This window comes from Amborella trichopoda, chromosome 7 (genome assembly GCF_054954075.1).
Source record: "Amborella trichopoda isolate Santa Cruz 75 chromosome 7, AtrichopodaSantaCruz75HAP2 v2.0, whole genome shotgun sequence".
NCBI lineage: Eukaryota > Viridiplantae > Streptophyta > Magnoliopsida > Amborellales > Amborellaceae > Amborella > Amborella trichopoda.
In genome coordinates, this window is record NC_142342.1 from 13,034,317 (window position 1) to 13,044,965 (window position 10,649).

Here is a 10,649-nt window from a genome sequence, read left to right on the forward strand (position 1 = left end):
GTAGTCATTTTCTGTTTTGTACAATTACAAAAAAAAAGAAAAAGAAAAAAGAAATAGTTTTTTCTATCTCAATCTACTCCAATTGCTCATCATTCCAATTCCACTGATGCGGACCCTATTTTATTCAAGAAGATTAGGGTTCTCTTTGATTGAGCTGGAAGAGGAAGAATTAGGAATCTCTGACTTAACCCTTTTTGGAGAAACAAGAACACAAATTCATTATCTCTGAACCAACAAATTGGTCCTAAACCTAAATGTATCAACGATTGTGCCTTCTTTTATTTCTTTACCTAATAAGTTTAAGTTTGCATATAGAAATCTCTGAATTGTTATTATTAATTGTTATTGTTATAGAGTTTCTTGTTAATTGTTCTATATCTATAGTTCTATAGAATAATATCCATAGAATAATAATCTATAGTTGTTCTAAAATACAAAGAAGATAAGATTAAGTTCAAGGTTTGTAAGGCTTTCTCGGAATTCAACGTCAAAGCCAATTAAATAGGAATCCGGGACAAGTAAAGAAAATCTAATGGGTCAATATATTTCATATTGAAATCAATAGAAAGAATGATTTGAATAAAAATAGAAGATCTTAATGAGGAGAATCCACCAAGCCAAGTAGAATATACCATAACAAAAATCCCGAGATGAAAATACCTGGCCTTTCTAACACACCACTCTATTTTAAATTTGAAAGAATCTATTCTAAATTAGAAATCGCGGAGACTAAAGAGAAAAATGTAGATATATTTTTTAATGAATTGAATTAATTCATTTTTTTTGTTATGGAAAAGGAGAGCCCGAATCAAAATGAGAGAATTTTCTTCTCAAGTAAATATAAATAAAATAAATACTAAAAAATGAATACTATGAATATAATATTAATTAATAGATATTAATAGAATAAAAATCTATCTATATCTATAATAACAAATGGACTAATAAATCTAATTAATTAAAATAATAAATAAATAATAAATAAAGTAAGCGAGATCTCGTTGGATGAATCTTGAAAGAGACACGACCCACAACAACGAAACAATCTATGTGCCCGATCGCAATCAATTTTTGTTTCGAGTTAACAGTTATGGGTTAATTGACAATTCAATTCGAATCGAATAATTCGGTATATTTTACATTCATAGGAGTACATATATGTTTCTGCTTCACGAATATGATATTTTCTGGGTATTTCTAATGATATCAAGTGTTATTCCTGTTTTGGCATTTCTAATATCTGGAGTTTTAGCCCCGATTAGTCAAGGACTAGAAAAGGTCTCTAGTTATGAATCAGGTATATAACCAATGGGGGATGCTTGGATACAATTTCGAATCCGCTGTTACATGTTTGCCCTAGTTTTTGTTGTTTTTGATGTCGAAACTGTTTTTCTGTATCCATGGGCCATGAGTTTTGATGTATTGGGCATATTCGTATTCATAGAAGCCTTAATTTTCATGCTTATCCCAATCGTTGGTTCAGGTTATGCATGGCGACAAGGAGCATTGGAATGGTCTTAGCTCCTGAATATTCAGATGATAAAAAAGAAGGAAAAGATTCCATTGAGATAGTTATGAATTCTATGGAGTTTCCGTTACTTGACCGAACAACCCCAAATTCAATTATTTCAATTACACCGAATGATCTTTCGAATTGGTCAAGACTCTCCAGTTTATGGCCGCTTCTATATGGTACCAGTTGCTGCTTCATTGAATTTGCTTCATTAATTGGCTTGCGATTCGACTTTGATCGTTATGGACTGGGACCAAGATCGAGTCCTAGGCAAGCCGACCTTATTTTAACAGCCAGCATAGTGACAATGAAAATGGCTTCTTCTTTAGTAAGATTATATAAACAAATTCCTGAACCAAAATATGTCACTGCTATTGGAGCCTGTACTATTACAGGAGGAATGTTCAATACTGATTCTTATAGTACCATTCAAGGAGTCGATAAGTTAATTCTTGTGGATGTCTATTTGCCGGGCTGCCCACTTAACCAGAAGCAATCATAGAGGCTATAACGAAACTTCATAAGAAGGTATCTCGAGAAATCTATGAAGATAGAATCGTGTCCCAACAGGAAGATCAATGTTTTACTACCAATCACAAGTTTCGGATTGGGTGCAGTATTCATACCGAAAATTACAATCAAGAGTTACTCTACCAATCGCCATCTACTTCAGAGATACTTTCTGAAACACTTTTCAAATACAAGAGTTCACTATCTTCACACGAATTTGTGAATTAGAATGTTTTTGTGTAGAATAACAAAGAAAAGACTAGATCAATCTTGCGAAATTTTATCGTAAATGTAAAATACTCAAACAAATACAAGTGTGGGAGAAATCAAGAAAATGCGGGGTCGTTTACCTGCTTGGCTAGTCAAGCATGAGCTAGTGCATAGATCTTTGGGCTTCGATTACTAAGGAATAGAAACTTTACAAATTAAATTCGACGATTGGTACTCCATTACTGTCATTTCATATGTATATGGTTACAATTACCTACGTTCTCAGTGTGCTTATGATGTAGCACCAGGAGGATTATTAGCTAGTGTGTATCATCTTACGAGAATACAATATGGTGTGGATCAATCAGAAGAGGTATGTATAAAAGTATTTGCCCAAAGGAGGAATTCTAGAATCCCTTCTATTTTCTGGATCTCAAAAAGTTTTAATTTTCAAGAACAAGAATCTTATGATATGTTGGGAATCTATTATGATAGCCACCCATGCCTGAAACATATCTTGATGCCTGAAAGTTGGATTGGTTGGCCCCTACGCAAGGATTATATTGCCCTTAATTTCTATGAGATACATGATTCTCATTGAATGATAAGAAACTAATATCCACTTCTACGGCCCAGATATTTTAAAAAAATGTTACATTTCAGATGAAACAGGACAATATAGGCTCTCATTTCATTCGTATCATGATGGGATAAAAAAAGCTTCATTTCTCTTCCTCTATTCTATATGGAAGATACCTATTTAGGATGAGCAGAGCCAATAGGATGAATCACAAGAGTTCTTGTTTTGTATCATGACTATGTATTGTGCCTATCGCATTAGATGGGCCCCAGAAAGCAATGGAGGATAGAGCGAAGGAATATGAAAATAGAAAATGAAGAAAAGAAATGAAAAGGGATCATAACATTAACCACATGCCAGGAACCAGACTTGAACTAGTGACACGTGGATTTTCAGTCCTCTGCTCTAACAGCTGAGCTATCCCGACCATACCCTATGCATTGTATCATTGTATTAGAGCACATAAACCTATGTCAATGAAAGTAACTAGACTAAATCTAAATATTACAAAATATTACCTGGATCTTCAATGGAAATTGGATTTGACCCTTTCCTTTTTTTTGTAAGGTTAACGTACTGTGAATGATTCAATCATGGGGATTTCTTGTCCATATATGTTCGTTTGTACATAGATTATATTTATCACAATAACAACACTTGTGGTAAGAGGAAGAATTTATGCTTAGATCTATTTGTTAAACAGTAGAGTAAATGAGAAACATACCTAATTTAGTGTAGAAAGGCTGACAAAAAAAGGAGAATGAATGATTAGGGAGTAAACCAGCCTTTCTTTAATTGGGGATAGAGGGACTTAAACCCTCACGATTTATAAAGTCGACGGATTTTCCTCTTACTACAAATTGCATTGTTGCCAGGATTGACATGTAGAATGAGACTCGATCTTTATTCTATTCTAGTCCGATCAATCAGTTTTTCAAATAATCTATTAGACTCTGGAGTGAATGATTTGATCAATGAATATTTCTTCCTTCAACTTGGGATCCATTCATAAGAATTTTGAAATGTGTAATATAAAAGATCCGGGTCGTAATTAATCATTGAATATTTCAATTCAATACCAATCCATAGGATCATCCCTTCCGGAGTCCTATATATGGATTTATTCATCTACCAACGAGGTTAACTCCATTTGTTGGAACAACTTCCATTGAGTCTCTGCACCTATCCTTCCTGCTTTCTAGGAACCCTTGTTTTATTTAAATAGGATTTGGCTTAGAATTGCCCATTTCTCATTCCAAGGTCTCTTTGAATTTGGAAGCTACCACTTTGTAGGTTTCCATACCAAGTCTCAATTCAATTAAGTCCGTAATGTCTACCAATTTCACCATATCCCCTTTTGAGTAAGACTGGGGTCTCATTGTAATTCTATTTAACCCCTTTCATTCCTCTTGGACTCATCCATTAGATACTATCTGATATAAGAAAAGTGTCTACTCCTATTTCTTTCTTTGTATTTTTATCCCTCTTTTTGCATTTCTATCGAAACAATATTTGATTCAATCAGAAATGATTAATGATTCTATTATTGATGCATCTCCAATTCAATATCGCAATATTGATAAATATAGAATATCCATATCGCATGTATCTTCCTCTCCTCCTCTCATTTCTCTCGCTCGACTTGTAATAGTGTAAGGGTCGATATTCATTCTTCCCTTTTTCATCCCCTCTCCTCCCTTTACGAAGGAAACCGTAGGAATGTATCATTATGATCTGGATTGCATCCTTAAGTCCGATCGGCTATAATTGATCCAACATCTTCCTGAATATATCTAGTATGATATAGATAAATATCTATGTGAGCCCAGCCCGCTTAGCTCAGGGGTTAGAGCATTGCATTTGTAATGCGATGGTCGTTGGTTCGATTCTGATAGCCTGCTTTTCTTTATTTGCTCAATTTTTTTTCCATAATTTACCTTTTTTTTGAGATAAAGAAAGATTGATGAGATCAAGAAATACTGAAAAGACTCTTCCTTTTTCCTCCAAATTCCGAGTTACCAATCCATTATGTTATGCCGCGGAAACATCCAACTATGAATAAAAAACTGACTGGAGTAGTTGGATCTCTACGAAACGAATCATGAAAAGGATCCTTACTTCCCTTCCCATATACATATACTACAAAAAAAGCGGGATTTTGATACAATTCATCTCATTCCTCTTTCTTTTCTTTTTCTTTCTTTATAGTACTACAAATTCAGTAGGTTTAGATTCGTTCATGTTTGAGTTCAGTTTTAGTTCATGTTAATTATGTAAAATAAAGAGTCTTTATGTCTCGTTATCGAGGACCTCGTTTCAAAAGAATACGCTGTCTGGGGGCTTTATCAGGACTAACTAGTAAAAGACCTAGATCTGAAAGTGATCTTAGAAACCAATCCCATTCTGGAAAAAGATCTCAATATCGTATTCGTTTAGAAGAAAAACATAAATTGATTTTTCATTATGGTCAGATGGAGAGACAATTACTTAGATATGTTCGTATCGTCGGAAAAGCCAAAGGGTCAATAGGACAGGTTTTACTGCAACTACTCGAGATGCGTTTGGATAACATTCTTTTTCAATTGTGTATGGCTTCGACCATTCCTGGAGCCAGACAATTAGTTTCCCACTGACATATTTTAGTAGATATACCAAGTTATCGCTGCAAACCTAAAGATTTTATTACTACGAGGGAGAAAGAAAGATTCAGAACTCTGATTCAAAATCATATGAATTCATCCCCCAACGAGGAGTTGCCAAAACATATGAATCTTTACTCGTCGCAGTATAAAGGATTAGTAAATCAAATAATAGATAGTAAATGCATAGGTTTGAAAATCAATGAATTGTTAGTAGTAGAATATTATTCCCATTAGACTTAAACCTAAAATTAAGAAATAAGAAAGCTTCGGACAATTTTGCCACTTTTTTTTTTTGGTGAAAAAAAAGAAGAGATCTATCTAAGGCTAAGGGGTATAATCTAGATTTTTCTCCTATTCACCTATAACATAAGACATAATTGGATCACTCATTCCTTGTCCGCTCTTTCCCTTTGTTTCCATTCTTTTCATACCACAACCAAGCTACAGTAAAAGTAAGGAATGGAAAATTTCTATATCTATAAAGGAAAGGTATTACTTGTTGGAATAATGCTATCGACATACATTTGATACATTGCCATTAGTAACGTTGGTAAATTAGGTGAAGGTATGGAAAGAGAGGGATTTGAAGCCTCCGTAAACAAAAGCCTACATAGTAGTTCCAATGCTATGCCTTGAACCACTCGGCCATCTCTCCTACGAAATCTTATGATTATGGCCGAGGAACCAAGTGAATTGCGAGTCACTCTTGCAGTACAAGTCCGACCAATTATTATTAGTAGAATTAGAATATTCTTATGCTACTAATATATTAGAATATTCTAATTCTACTAATAAATTAGAATATTCTAATTATTAGAAAATAAAAATTTTCGTCAAGGAAAGATCTTCCCTTCGAGGCTCAAGGAATAAAAAACATTTTTTTTCAGCCTAGTTGGATAAAAAAAAATTCTTGAGCTAATCAGAGAAAATTCTTTAGATTCTTCAACTTTGATGAAATTGAAATACAAAATAAAAAAAAAAAAAAATAGAGTATGATATACTACTCAATTTGATTGAATGAAATTTGAATATTGTTCAATTTGAATATTGAATTTCAATCCAATATGAGTCGAAGATTTCCTATCTATCCATGTTCAAAAGGACCCATTTGAGTGAAAGGTCCACCTTTTTTGTTTTGTTTTATTTAAAAATTTGTTTGTTTTGATGTCATGTCATTTTGTACTGAGAAATTCGTTTATTTGTAGGATCAGTTTCCTTGAGGGGAAATGAGAAGAATTATAAAGTAAAGTGGATTGCTAAATATGCCTAAATCTCGGATAAATGGCAATTTTATCGATAAGACCTCTTCAATTGTAGCCAATATCTTATTACAAATCATTCTGACGACTTCAGGAGAAAAGAGGCATTTACCTATTATGGAGATGGTGCGATTTGATTTTTTTTTTAATTACCACTCCCATCCTTACGAGAAATTCCGGATGGAAAGAAATTTTTTTTTGAAAGAAACCCACGCTTGGTGAAGGTGAAGTTCGTAGATAGAACAATACCTTCTATCATGTATCCACGATTGATGCAGCCTCAGATGCTTCAATTGTTGATTCTAGTATTGAGCGAAAGGTTACACCTATAGGTTCTCTATTGCAGGTCAATCCTACTGTACTAGTACCAATAGGTGACATAGGGGAAGAAGCACTACACCTAGAAATGAACAACATAAAAACTTTGTTATAAATTATCCCTTTCTTTGATTTGCTCTATTGGGATTGGGACTAACAAGATTGGTTGGGACAACAAACATCCATCTCGTTCGTACTTTGGATACTCGTATAACCATCAAAGATCGTTGAAGTGTCTAATTCCTGGAAATATGGAGCGTTGAGGACAAAGAAATTGTTGGGGGAAGTTGCCATTTTTATCTAGGACTAAGACGCTTGGTATTAAAAAATTCAGAAAGGGCCTCTTGCAAGAAGGCTGGCTAGAGATTTCTTGTAAAAACACCAGCCCCTGTCAGTTTATAATAAATTGAGAATATTTTAATTTTTTTTTATTCCCTAGATTATTCCTCTTATTACTATGCACAGAAGGGGAGGAGCCATATGAGATGGAAAATCTCATGTACGGTTCTGGAACGGAGATCCTTTGAATGGAATGAACGACCGTAACGAATGTCAGCTCATTCTGAAGGAAATTATGCGAAAGCTTTACAAAATTATTATGAAGCTACGAGACCAGAAATTGATCCCTATGATCAAAGTTATACACTCTATAATATAGGACTTATCCACACAAGCAACGGAGAGCATACGAAGGCTTTGGAATATTATTTTCGGGCACTAGAACGAAATCCATTCTTACCACAAGCTTCTAATAATATGGCCGTGATCTGTCATTACGTGAGACTATCTCTACTATAGAATAGAAAGAAGAATAGAAAGAAAATAGAATAATAATAATAAAGAATAATAAAGAATAATAAAGAATAAGAAAAATAATAATAATAAAAAAGTAAAGAAAGAAAGAAAGAGAAAATCGGCTAGTAAATACTAGAAGGAGAAACAAACAAAAGAAAACAAAAAAGGCCTTCTACATATACATCGTGCAAAGGAACGATTTTATAAGCTGTAGCAAAGAAAGAGACTTCATAGGAGTCAGGATATGAAGAAATGGATATGGCCTATGTACTAATTTCTACAGATAAAAGATCTAATTGATAGAGGAAGCACCGTAAAGATCAATGATTGAGGTTTTGGGCCCATACAATAAGACCTGCTTACTTATGTCAAGATATGAGATATAAAGTTAGGAATCAACTTATGTAATAGAGTTGATCCACTAAGGTGCTGAGTAGCAGTATAGCATCAGATTCCAAAGATAGTAAGTCCTTTATTATCGAGAAAGGTATTTTTCAAAGATTCTATATGAATTTCTATACAAACGAAAATGAGATAGTTACCTTTCAGAAAATTCTAACGATAGGGGGAGCTGGAGATATCTATGCTTCAGCTTCATTCTTCTGAAGGTGGAAGAAGAGATAAAACTGATTATTTGATTGATGGAAATTTGAGTTTGAAAATCATGTAATTAACCTCTTATGGTTTCCAAAAAATGGGATGGATTTCGAGAAATCTATTTCAGTTAGATATAATAGATTAAGACGGAACACCAAAAGAGTTGATTGTTGAGCCGTATGAGGTAGGAAACTCTCAAGTACGGTTCTAAGGGAAGTAATTGATCCACTTATCCCGACCGAGGAGAACATGCCATTCGATAGGGAGATTCTGAAATCGCAGAGACTTGGTCCGATCAAGCAGCTGAGTATTGAAAACAAGCTATAGCACTTACTCCAGGTAATTATGTTAAAACACAGAATTGGTTAAAGATCACGAGGCGCTTCGAATAAGAACACTCTCTTTATGAATTGATTTTCATTGTTTGTTGGATCCATCAAATCGATCCTTATCGGAAGAATGAATTAAAGAATTTTATTATATCCCTTCTATTTCATTATATCCCTTCTAAGATGGTTCCATTTTGTATGGTACCTCATAAGGATAGACGATAACTATAAAAAAAATATTACTTTATACTACCAATTGCTAATAAAGTTAATAAAAGAGACCTTCAAATGTATTAAAGGGATATCAGGATGTCTCTTATTAATATAATGACTAATGAATGATCTTGTAATTTGTAATAGAGTAATATGTTCCATGTAATATATGAGATAGATCTATCTAGGCACTCATACATAAATATACGAATAAATTAGGTTGGACCAAAATAAAAAACAATTTTGTGTCATGCTGGGAATAGATTTTAAAAAATTAGAATGGTCCGTTGAGCACCTAATAGATATGTCATAATAGATCTGAACACTTGCCGCTGATTGACTTCCATGTAATAATTGCTCTAGTGAATAACTAAGAATAACTAAGGAAAATAGATAGATGAGAGATAGGAAAGAAAAGAACAAACATACTATCTCTCAAAGGTTCACTAATTACTTGACTCTTGGCGGGTCTCTTCATATGTGTTGTCAATGATTATTCATATGTGTTGTCAATGATTATTCATATGTGTTGTCAATGATTATTCATTCGTCGAAATCATAAGTTAAGATTATGGTGGATAGGGATCCTGTAAAAACTTCTTTCAAGGAATGGGCCAGACCCGGCCATTTCTCAAGGACAATAGCTAAAGGCCCCAACACTACCACTTGGATCTGGAACCTACATGTTGATGCACACGATTTTGATGGCCATACCAGTGACTTGGAGGAAATCTCTCGAAAAGTATTTAGTGCTCATTTCGATCAACTATCCATCATCTTTCTTTGGTTGAGTGGTATGTACTTCCGTGGTTTGGCCAAGTCAAGAAATCCTGAATGGTGATGTAGGTGGAGGTTTTCGAGGAATACAAATAACCTCTGGTTATTTTCAGATTTGGCGAGCATCTAGAATAACTTGTGAATTACAACTCTATTGTACCGCAATTGGTGCTTTGGTCTTGGCAGCGTTAATGCTTTTTGCAGGTTGGTTCCATTATCACAAGGCTGCTCCAAAGTTGGATTGGTTCCAAGATGTAGAATCCATATTGAACCACCACTTAGCAGGGTTACTAGGACTTGGGTCTCTTTCTTGGGCGGGACACTAAGTACATGTATCTTTTACCCATTAACCAATTTTTAGACACTAGAGTGGATCCTAAAGAGCTAGCACGTCCTCATGAATTTATCTTGAATCGGGATATTTTGGCTCAACTTTATCCCAGTTTTGCCTAGGGAACAACCCCATTTTTACCTCGAATTGGTCAAACTATGCGGAATTTCTTACTTTTTGTGGAGGATTAGATCCAGTAAAAGGGGGTCTATGGCTGACCGATATTGCACACCATCATTTGGCTATTGCAATTATTTTCTTGATAGCTGGTCACATGTATAGGACCAACTGAGGAATTGTTCATGGCCTAAAAGAGATTTTAGAGGCTCATAAAGGTTCATTTATAGGTGAGGGTCATAAAGGCTTATATGAGATCCTAACAACGTCATGGCGTGCTCAATTAGCTCTTAACCGAGCTATGTTAGGCTCTTTAACCATTGTTGTATCTCACCATATGTATTCTATGCCCTCCTATCCATACCTAGCTATTGACCATGGTACACAACTCTCGTTGTTCACACATCACATGTGGATTGGTGGATTTCTCATAGTTGACGTTGCTGCACATGCAGCTA